This window comes from Pectinophora gossypiella, chromosome 24 (genome assembly GCF_024362695.1).
Source record: "Pectinophora gossypiella chromosome 24, ilPecGoss1.1, whole genome shotgun sequence".
NCBI classification, from domain to species: Eukaryota; Metazoa; Arthropoda; class Insecta; order Lepidoptera; family Gelechiidae; genus Pectinophora; species Pectinophora gossypiella.
Window position 1 is genome coordinate 8,993,326 of NC_065427.1, and position 10,521 is coordinate 9,003,846.

At 40.0% G+C, this 10,521-nt stretch overlaps 1 protein-coding gene across 13 annotated transcripts in view; it reads right to left on the reverse strand.

The window, feature by feature from the left end:
• LOC126377815 (calcium-dependent secretion activator) overlaps nt 1-10,521 on the reverse strand; it is a 75,362-nt gene that overhangs the window by 62,291 nt on the left and 2,550 nt on the right. Inside the window, exon 1 of one of the 13 annotated variants that reach the window (XM_050025687.1) lies at nt 9,453-10,422. The exons of the other annotated variants lie outside the window; for them this stretch is intronic. The gene's annotated coding sequence lies outside the window, so the exon portion shown is untranslated. Of the gene's footprint in view, nt 1-9,452; nt 10,423-10,521 lie in introns of those variants that run through there. 13 annotated transcript variants of the gene reach the window in all.

Below are 10,521 nucleotides of genomic sequence, written 5' to 3' on the forward strand. Positions count from 1 at the left end.
TGCTAATGCAGCCGGGACCAACGGCTTAACGTGCCTTCCGAAGCACGGAGGAGCTCGAGATGATTTTTTTTTGTGGTCACCCATCCTATGACCGGCCTTTGCGCAAGTTGCTTAACTTGAACAATCGCAGACCGAGCGCGTTTACCGCTGCGCCACCGAGCTCCTCAATACTGCTATATTACTTTTCCAAGCCACTGGTAATCAAAGACAGAGTGCTCCAGTGCTCTAGGCATTAAGATAAGCACTAAGTGCGGAACCAAGAGTGCTATTTAATGTAAAATTAATATTACCTAGTGAAGCTTAAAGCTTTTATACCCACTCTATAAAATCAGATGGCAACCCTAATTGGAGCATTGTGATCATAATTAGGAGGAGCTCGGTGGCGCAGCGGTAAACGCGCTCGGTCTGCGATTGTTGAAGATAAACAACTTTCGCAAAGGCCGGTCATAGGATGGGTGACCACAAAAAAAATCATCACGAGCTCCTCCGTGCTTCAGAAGGCACGTCAAGCCGTTGGTCCCGGCTGCATTAGCAGTCGTTAATAACCATCAATTCGCACTGGGCCCTCGTGGTGGTTTAAGGCCCGATCTCCCTATCCATCCATAGGGAAGGCCCGTGCCCCAGCAGTGGGGACGTTAATGGGTTGATGATGATGATGATCATAATTATACAAGGTATGTGTATTTAATGTGTGTATTCGCTATTTTGGATAAGTATATATATTATTACATGTTCAGATGGTTGAGCCGTGGTAAGGGGTAGCCACTTATAATGATTATAATCATCATCACCAGCCCATTAACGTCCCCACTGCTGGGGCACGGGCGTTCCCTATGGATGGCAGGGAGATCGGGCCTTAAACCACCACGCGGGCTCTGTGCGGATTGGTGATAATGTTATAATATATCCTTTTAATTGTTTCTTCCACGTCACAAAGGCAAAGAATAAAGAATAAACGGTCCCAAAAGCCACATTAACTCAATTTATCTAAAAAAAGCAATATTAGTGTAGGTAACGAAGGCACCGTCGTAGCCCAGTTGGTAGAACGCTTGCCTCTCACTTTAAAATCGCAGGTCCGAACCCAGCACAGGCCTAAACTAATGATTGTTGAATTTGTTTTCGAATTCATGTTTGGATCGTAAATGAATATCACGTACTCAGCTGTGAAGGAAAACATCGCGAGGAAACCCACGTTCCCGAGCAATACCTTTTCAAACGTTGGCGCTCAACTGAGCATCCTCAGCCTCAGCCTCAGACAACAGTCTTAAATTTTGTACCGGGTGAGAGCCCTCAGCGCTCCCCATTTGTCCGGCCAAGTAGTTAATCAGACTCAATAAAGTCACGTCAAAAAAAAAATAAAGCCTTTAAATATATTAAGATGATAATGGTCAAAATAAACGGTTTATTCTAGGCTCTGCATACGCAACCAAAATCGTGTTACACAAATATAAACACAGTGGAACGTAAAAATCTTTTAACGACTTCTGTACGCTTTGACCCTACGGGACTCAGCCAACGAGTAGGGGTGCCAGTAATTTTAGTTTCACAGTTCCTCGCGGACGAACCAAATTGCTGGATAACACCCCTCTCACGCGAGTCATGCATGTGTTAAATGAGGTTGCAGAAATTATAGATTTGTTTTCATGCTCTATGAGTGAATTTACAAAGGTTACGCTATATGTGTTAAGTCATAAAATGAATATTTATAAACAATAGTTAGGTACCGAATAAATTAGTAAGTGATGTCAAGATATGTTCCTACTCTATCGAATTGGTTATATAAACTGTAATGGTAGATGTAAGTGTTTTTAATAAATAAATAAAAAAAAAATAGTTAAAATGACATCGGTGCTAATTCCTGCAGACGCCATATAATTTTATTTTAAGTTATAAGTAAGTACCTATCACTTTTTATCCGCTGAAAAAGAAAGGGAGAAGTAATCGACAGGCATAAAAATGCAACACACGTCAATTTTAGGCAGAAATGTAAAACAACTGTCTAAAAATTTTACATCGGCCAATAACCCGACAGGGTTAAGTAGACAGCACGTCAAACGGATTGCATACCAGCGAGATGCCTATTTTATTCGCCCGGGTTATTCATTCGTTTTAAAATTAACTTGTTGACAATCATCTGTCCCTTTCATTGTCCCTGTCATTTTCTTATCCGCTGAAAAAGAAAGGGACGGGTAATCGACAGGCATAAAATTTATCGCTATAATCACCATTTCAAATTAAAATACGCCGACAAAATACGAATGACAAGCTATTTTGACGGACACTAGGGATGGTATTAATAAACTAATCTCAGCTTCGAGACTGCCCTCAAGATCATGTCAATGTGACAGTTCTTACATAAAATCTTGAGGGCAGTCTCAACGGAGATTAGTTTATTAATACCACCCTAGGTAGGCAGCCCTACCTTCTCAAGGTCACCACGTCCTTTCGTTTCCACGTTACGACACATTTAATTTATTTTAGTTTTAATCACTCTAACGCATTGTGCGCTCTTTAAATAATTGTGATTATCTGCTTTTAGGCTGTTACCTGAAACATGTCAGATTGCAGCAGTAACTGTCAGTACTAGTCAGAGGCGTAGGAGTTACGATGACACTAAGACCTGTATACCTAAATCAAACAATAGGCACTATTCAAGCAGAAATAACTTCACATTCTCAGTTAATACGACTGAATTCAGTCCATGAAACTCTTCGTATAATAGTTAAATTGAAATACTTTGGATTTGTATTCATCTAATGGTCCATTATTCTTCTGGGCGAGAGACGTAACTTTTTTAGATGGCAAATACTTTGCCGAACAAATGGGGAGCGCTGACCCAGTACAACGTTTAAGACAACAGGCATGAATTGCGTCAATGTGGCTTTTGGACCGTATATTCCTTATTCTTTGCCTTTGTGATGCGGAAGAAACAATTAAAAGGATATATCATTACGAGGGCCTAATACCCCTCGACTTTATAATGAGGGTAGCAACCGAAAATTCAGAGTTACAATTTCTTCACAATTTACAATAGAAACTTGGAATAAAGCTTAAACACTTTCACGAAATTGTTATTATTCTTGTGAAATTATTGATTGCTTTTGTGATACAGGCGATTATTTTAAGGATAAATTAGAAAGTACGGTCCTTATAGAAAAGTTTCGGGCACACCCCGAACACTTCATACAAAACACCTCGTTATACACAGACACCACACATTGACGTTATCGTACACGCGCATCTGTGTGTGTGACGTGTGACGCCCATACGATTGAAGACTAAAGCAAGACCGAGGGGGTGAGGTAAACCTAGCACAGCCGCTGGTGGGGAGCGGAGAGTTTCCGTTCTCTACGTAGCATTATTCCTTAGTCTGTTTCGGGTGACTCGTGGAAGCCCATTTAGAAGAACGCTTGACTCTCATTGTGAGGTTGTAGGTTCGAATACGCGGGCCTAAAAATGATGTTCACTTTCTGAGTTCATGATCGTCATGTCCTTAGCTGTGAAACATCGTGAGGAAACCTTGACGTGACTTGTTTTAGATTCACCGCAAATGGCATTAACTACTTGGCCGGACTAATGGGGAGCACTGAGGGCTCTCACCCGGTACAACGTTTAAGACAACAGGCCTGAGGGTGCCCAGTTGGGCGCGGGGCGTCGTCTGAGAGGAAAAATATTTGAAAGAGTTATTAATCGACCATTGTGGCCTGATACCGTTAAACCATGAAATAAGGAAATCGTGGACCACGCAAGCGAGATCGGTATCGGACTTCTGAAGCAACTTAGTAGGCACTTACCTAACTCCGTAAAAAACCTTATGTTGTTATAATGATAACCAAAAGCCACTACTACCCATATCAAATATTCGGGGTACATTATTTCATTACACCCATCGACGATATAACCAGATGGACACCAGATAGACATCAACAATTAAAAAATAAGTGCAATATAGGTACTTAATATAAATGTTAATATCATTGACTAATAATTAAGTATGTTGTCCTCTCTACCAGTTGCAGTGCCCTTACCGGGTCCATGTTGATACTATAATACTTACTTTTGTATTTTTATAACACCACATTTTGTACGAACACATGGTCGCAAAAACATTTCTATGTCTATTTCACCTAATAATCCGACTGTGGCGAAGTAAAAACGAGGGTTATGTGCTCAATTTTGAATAGATTCGACATTTACGATGGATGTCTGACTACCCCATTGGGATCGTGAGCTTATGTTTGGCGTTCGTATATAAAACGATTGATGAATGTGGAGGAAGCAAGAGAAGTGTGCCAGATCGAGGCAAATGGAATTCCATAGTATCTGTTAAAAGAACCCGTTGAAGAAATAAACATGAGAAATTGGAAGATATGGTAAGTATGAATTGGTTTTTGTAATAATTAATCGTATTAATAATATTACACTCACATAACATTGTATTTTAATTTTACACAATACACACTTCATCTACTTACTATTATGCGCACAATCTTTGCTTGGGATTTGAATGAAGAGAAGGGGGCGGCAGAATAAAAGCGCCTGCTCCATACGTATGAAGCAAGCACATCGCTGAGTCGTAGGTAAGTACCCTTTTTTCCTGACTGCACACAACTTTTGCATGTTTCTTTGTTTGTAATTATTATTTTTTATTGTAAAATCTTACTGCTTTTTTTTTCTTCTTTGTTTTTTGCTTGATTTTTGTGTTTGCAGTTTTGCGAAATAATCATTTCTCTCTCTCTCTCTAATCGGGAGCGACAAATAAAAGTCGTGTTTCTTGTTTATTAAATTACATTTTCAAATATCTTGACATTGAGGTAAAAATAAACGAACGAAGCGAACTAATGGTTCCTAAAGTATGCGCTAGATGGCGCTTGTCCGTGACACCCGTTCGCCTGTTATTTAGGAGTCTACAGATTGTACAGCCGATGATTACACCCCTGTCAGTAAGGTACGTGACTCAAAAGGCTCTTGGGGACCGAAACAAAAGCCTAGCGCGGCAGTCGTCCCTTCTAAAAGTTACTATAGTTGCCTACAACTAACTGAACTATAGTTGTCTAGTTATAGGTAACCCTAGTTACCCTACCCTAGTAACTAGAATTACCTATAACTAGGGTTGTTACGGACCTCTATATCGGTAACCGATACATAAGTTTTCTCCGCCAAAATTATCACACATCACTAATTTAAGAGCCACGCTCTTGTCCATGTAGCATTTTCTACACTTTTTTAGGGAAAAATAGGGCAGTGGTTTCCCTCTTGCCTTCCGCCCCGCAGTACTCTGTCTGACGCGAGTGGGATGGCGCCCAGAGTCTATTTCAAAGTCGTACTAGAAGTCCCTCCGCCTCTGAATAGTACTGACAGTTACTGCTGCCCTCTGTCAGGTTCCAGCTTACAGTCCCTGTGACTGGGGCGAGTCCTGCATTGCCGTACGCATGGCTCCTATTTCCACCTCTGCAACCGTTGAGGTCTTTACCCGTATGGGCAAGACATTTTCGGATATCCGAAACAATTTCTGCAGGTTTGACTGCGTCAAAGGTAAAATAAATATGCAAACACAGAAATTGAACCCAGTCGGAGATAATGGAAAATCAATCACATTTTTCTGTTTGACCAATTTACGAATTTAAATTAAGAATTACATTAACAAAGGCACTTAGGTACTTAGTAAAGAGTCTTTTTGTAATAATTATTTTTATTTTGGGGCAATAAAGTGTATTTGTATTGTATTGTATTGTAAAGGCCGTCAGAGAATGGAGGTCACGAGAGGAAAAAATGACAGTGTGCAGATCAGTGGCAAGTTGGTCGGACGACAATTTTTTTTTTAAATTATATTAGAGTCAAAATGGCGGGACCAACGGCTTAACGTGCCCTCCGAAGCACGAAATCCACTTATCATTTCAGACAATCTAGTGATTCAAGCCTGTAATGTCCTTACAAAACAAAGGACAGTCTCACAAAGTGATTTCGACAATGTCCCCATCGGGAATCGAACCCGGACCTCCAGATCGTGAACCTAACGCTCTAACCACTAGACCACGGAGGCTGTTACGGGCTTATAATAATTGAAACAAATGTCTGGGGCCACTCTAGAGGGGGTTTATTAAATGGCAGGATACCCCATAAAGTGGGATGGAAAGGTTATGCTGACATTTAAGACGCGAATTGGTGCTAATACCTGCAGACGCCATCTAATTTTATTTTAAGTTATACCTGTCATTTTCTTATCCGCTAAAGAAGAAAGGGACGGGTAATCGACAGGCATAAAAATGGAACACACGTAATTTTTAAGCAGAAATCTAAAACAACCGTCTAAAAATTTTACATTGGCCAATGACCCGACCAAGGGATGGTATGCCATATCGAGGCGGACCACCAGCCCGGTGGTCGGATGACATTGTGAGGTATACATTGTTTTAAGTTTACGCGGTTATTATCATAATTAAAACACATAATGGCCCCGATTCCTGCAGACACCTACTAAATTAAACTTAAAGTTATTATAAATTTATTATCCAGCGAAAAGGAAAGGGACGGATAATTGACAGCTCTTAATTTTACGAAGAATAAGTAAATGAATGCACACACACACACACATACTTACAAACATTTAAAGAATTTAAATTTTCTTTAAAAAAAATGTTTTATGATTATGATTTAGTCTATGTTTAATTCAAGTTAACTATTTTCAATTTTTCTTTTTCTTTTTCTAGTTTGTTATTTTCTCTTGACTATGACTTTCTGGAGGTAGAGGACTGGAGTCCTAAAACACAGGGTATCCTAGTTTAGGCTCCAGCCTCTACAAATATTGTATTTTTGTATGTATTTATGTATCCATGTGTTGTTTTTTTTTTTGTAGAGGAAATAAAGATTTTACTTTACTTAATGAATAACCCGGGCGAATAAAAAAGGTATCTCGTTGGTATTCAAACCGTTTGACGTGTGCTGTCAACTTAATTCTGTCAGTTATTAGCCAATGCAAAGTTTTTATAGGGTAGTTTTAGATTTGTGCATAAAATTGAAGTATGTTCCATAAATTTTATGCTAGTCGATTACCCGTCCCTTTCCTTTTCAGTGGATAGAAAACGACAGATATAACTTAAAAGAAAATGGATGGTGTTTACAGGAATTATCACCAATAACGGGTTCCGGGGGCCCGTTATTATGTGTTTTATTGTGAGGTATGCTGGAAAGCAATGGATGAGACTTGCACAGGACCGGAAAGGATGGCGTGAAAGAGAGGATGCCTACACCCGGCAGTGGGTGGATACAGGCTGAGTGGATAGATACAAACTGTAAAATGTTACTTTCACTCGTGTGAAAAATATATGTACTTAGCTAGTAATAGGAGTTTGCATAAACGTATTTATTGTTGAAAAAACTAGCTTTAAACTAGTCTAGGTTACCTAAGTCACGCTAGCTTAGTGTTTAACTTAAATACTAGTTTACTTTCTCCTGTAATTTTATTTTTTGTTCGGTAAAAGGAAAAGTGGGGGTATTACGTGGGTACAGAATAAATAATACCTATAGAACGATAGAACGGCCTCCGTGGTCCAGTGGTTGAGCGTTAGACTCACGATCCGGAGGCCACGGGTTCGAATCCCGGTGGGGACATATCACAAAAATCACTTTGTTATCCCTAGTTTGGTTAGGACATTACAGGCTGATCACCCGATTGTCCGAAAGTAAGATGATCCGTGCTTCGGAAGGCACGTTAAGCCGTTGGTCCCGGTTCTATTTACTGATGTAAGTGAGTAATCGTTACATGAGCCATGTCAAGGGCCTTTGGCGGCTCAATAATAACCCTGACACCAGGGTTGATGAGCCTGGTATTTCACCTCAAGGTAATCACAGTCGCTGGCAATCAGAAGACAACTTATTTTCCGACGTGATACAGTAGATATGGCATTAACTACTTGGCCGGACAAATGGGGAGCGCTGGGGGCGTTTCATAACATAATAATAACATGAACTCATCAAACACAAACCCGTTATTGAAAACCGCATTAAAATCGGATCATTAGTTTAGAAGATAAGTGGGAACATTACTTTTGCACAAACGCACACACAAACAAACATCTCTCACCCTAAACGCATATACCTGCTCCGTTCCGTCGTGGGTAAAATACTTTATTGCAGAAACAGGAAAAAACAAAATACAAAACAAAAGAGAAACCTCACGTCTCTTCTTCTATCGTGTGGGTTGTGAGGTGAAGTACCTACCATCCTCATCAACCCTGGTGTCAGGGTTATTGAGCCGCCAAAGAAAAAAACCACACGACGACGTTTCCTCACGTAAAGAAAATATATACCAAAAATAAACGACATCAAAACTGAATATTCGGCAGAGCACGTATAATTTATATACTTAATACGAATTAATACGAATAATTTTATGTATGATACGAATAATTTTCGTGCCGAATACTAAACGAATATTCGGATTTTCTAGGCTATGTTCACCAAAAATAATACAGACGGCGTTTTTTCATGACTCGGGTGCATAATTTTTCCAGAATCACTACATAGTATAAAAACAAAGTCGCTTTTTCAGGCCCTATATCTACCCTATGTACGCTTAAATCTTTAAAACTTCGCAACGGATTTTGATGCGGTTTTTTTTAATAGATAGAATGATTCAAGAGGAAGGTTTATATGTATAATAATATCCATTAAGTAGTGGAGAAATACTGTTATTTTTGAGGTTTTCAATGTGATGTCGTAAATAATTTCATTTTTTCCTCAGCATTGCACCCGAGCGAAGCCGGGGCGGGTCGCTAGTATAAAATAATGTAATGACAGAGACATTATATAAAATTAATTGTTGCTCCATATTTTGATCACATTATGTATAAAATTAAGTTGCTACCTATATTGCTTCTCTTCTCTTCTTCTATCGTGAGGGTTGTCAGGTGGTTTACCAACCCCATCAACCCCGGTGTCAGGGTTACTATTGAGCCGCCAAAAGCCCCTAACATGGCTCATGTAACGACTACGTACTTACACCAGTAAGTAGTAACCGGAACCAACGGCTTAACGTGCCTTTCGAAGCACGGACCCTATACACCCACACGATAGAAGAAGAAGATCTGTTCCTTTCCCTTTCGGTAGATAACAAAATGACAGGTATAACTTAAAATTAAATTAGGAGGTGTCTGCAGGACGGGACCAGTAAAACTAATCTACTTACTATTTAAATTATAATTTTATTCAAGTCGAGGTGATATGACTAACAAAATCATCCTTGTGCTACATTTTGTATGACTCACATACAAACAACAAAACTAGGTACTTACACAAATTATCGCCTGCAATAATCTCTGGAGTACGCAGTTTGAGATTTTGGAAATGATAAACTGAAAACCGGATTTAGTTCAATAAATGAAGGGTTCCCGTTTCACTTATTATTGGGTAGTTTCCTATGTCAAAGAAAAAAATATAAAAATTCTGATTACTCATCATCATCAATTTAAGAGCTACGCTTTGTCGGTGCAGCATTTTCCATGCTACTTTTTTAGGTAAAAATAGGGCAGTGGTTTCCCTCTTGCCTTCCGCCCCGCAGTACTCTGTCTGAAGCCACTTGCGTCGGCACCCAGAGTAGTCTATTACAAAGCCATACTAGGTCTCCTGTCCTCCGCCTCTGAATAGTACTGACAGTTACTGCTACCCTCTGTCAGGTTCCAGGTTACAGTCCCTGTGACTACTAAAAAAAGACAAACCTAATAATTTATGAATTTTAATAAAGATGCTTCTATGCTGTTCTGGGAGCAAATAAAAAAACATAGAACACGTTCAGCTGCTTCTCTTCCCGGGCATGTCGTAAAAACCGACAGAGGGATTGCGTCCTCTAACATGATGGACTAATGTTATGGGCGATAGGCTGATCCCTTATCACCATAAGGTTCATCATATCCATCTTAGGACTTCGTATCAACAGTGGCTGCAAGTTGTCTTTGATTACTTGTGGCTCTGCCCACCCCATTTGGGATTACGGGCGTGAGTTTATGTATGTATGTATGTAATAAAGATAAAATGTAACGATAAGTGCGATATTTTGTAACGTTGTCCTATGACGTCACAGGTTGCTTTTTCATACAAATCCCATAGTAATTTCGTATTTTGATGTTTAGTTTGAGGAGCTCGGTGGTGCAGCGGTTAACGCGCTCGGTCTGCGATTGTTGAAGTAAAGCAACTTTCGCAAAGGCCGGTCATAGGATGGGTGACCACAAAAAAAAGTTTTCATCTCGAGCTCCTCCGTGCTTCGGAAGGCACGTTAAGCCGGTGGTCCCGGCTGCATTAGCAGTCGTTAATAACCATCAATTCGCACTGGGCCCGCGTGATGGTTTAAGGCCCGATCTCCCTATCCATCCATAGGGGAGGCCCGTGCCCCAGCAGTGGGGACGTTAATGGGCTGATGATGATGATGATGAAACAGTAACTGATTTGACTTAGTTGGAAACTACTCTCTTTGCCAGGGACAACTCCATTCTGTTCCTGGTTTTTCTTTAAAACATCTTGGATTTG